The following is a 1,176-nucleotide window of genomic DNA, read 5'->3' on the forward strand; positions in this document are numbered from 1 at the left end:
CGGGCTGGGGATTCGAACCCGCCACCTTAGGTGTACGTGGCTGGCGCCTTAGCCGGTTGAGCTATAGGCGCCGAGCCAGGGCCCTCTTTTTCAAAGTAAATCTTTTGGAAACCTTAGTAGTAGGTGAGAGCACCGAATAAAAGTTTTATAGTAGCCTTTGCTATGTATTGCAGTCACAAATGTTAATAATAATATGTAATTGACAGCATGTGAGAGTCATTCCAGGCACTTCAATGAGAGTATCCAAGAACTGTGTTTATCCTCAGTTAAGTAAAAATGTACACAGCAGTTAAATTTGACCTGATGATGATGCATTTCTTCTGCCAGTGCTTTGCATTTTTCTCTCTCTCTTTGGTCTTTTTCTGAAAAATACTTGTGTTCTGAATATTACTGTAGACAGTAGAAGGGGAAGATTTTGAATTAAAGTGTCAGAAGAAATGGATTAAAGTACTTGCCTTTCTATCTAATAGTTCAACACTGTGCAAGGCACTTTAACACAGTAAATTGTGGGTGATGAAAGTGCCATCCCTAACTCATAGGATTATTATGAGTAGTAAATGAATTATTATTATATATCTCATTAATGTTCTCATATTAATATAGTAGAACTTCTGTAAACTGACCACCCAAGGGACTTTAACAGACTGATGAAAATACAGAGTTGGTCAACATAAGGAATTTCCATTGAGTACATGTGGTTCATGGCCGGTCTGTGAAAATTAGGTCTACTTAAGGAGGTGGTCAGCTATGGAGGTTCTACTGTATTTCAAACTCCTGTGGGAAAGTGCTTTGAAACCTAGTTGTAACAGCTAAGTGTGGTGGCTCACACCTGTGATCCTAACACTCTGGGAGGCCGAGGTGGGTGGATTGCCTGAGCTCACAGGTTCGAGACCAGCCTGAGCTAGAGGAAGACCCCAGTCTCTATAAAAAAAAAAAAAAGCCAGGTGTTGTAGCAGGCACCTGTAGCTACTTGGGAGGCTGGGGTGGGCAAGAGAATTGCTTGAGCCCAAGAGTTTGAGGTTGCTGTGAGCTGTGACATTACGGCATTGTACCAAGGGTGACAATGTGAAACTCGATGTCTCAAAAAAAAAAAAAAGAAACCTAGTTGTGTAATACAAATGTATTTTTATGATTTTTATAAAATGTACTTTTATGATTCTTTTTTTTTTTTTTTTT

General features: G+C 39.6%; 1 protein-coding gene across 1 annotated transcript in view; it reads left to right on the forward strand.

Annotated features, from left to right (window-relative positions):
• Window positions 1-1,176, forward strand: part of PFDN1 (prefoldin subunit 1) — a 67,058-nt gene that overhangs the window by 2,712 nt on the left and 63,170 nt on the right. The window lies entirely within an intron of this gene.

This window comes from Otolemur garnettii, unplaced genomic scaffold (genome assembly GCF_000181295.1).
Source record: "Otolemur garnettii isolate 467f Iridium unplaced genomic scaffold, OtoGar3 scaffold00003, whole genome shotgun sequence".
Taxonomy (NCBI): Eukaryota; Metazoa; Chordata; class Mammalia; order Primates; family Galagidae; genus Otolemur; species Otolemur garnettii.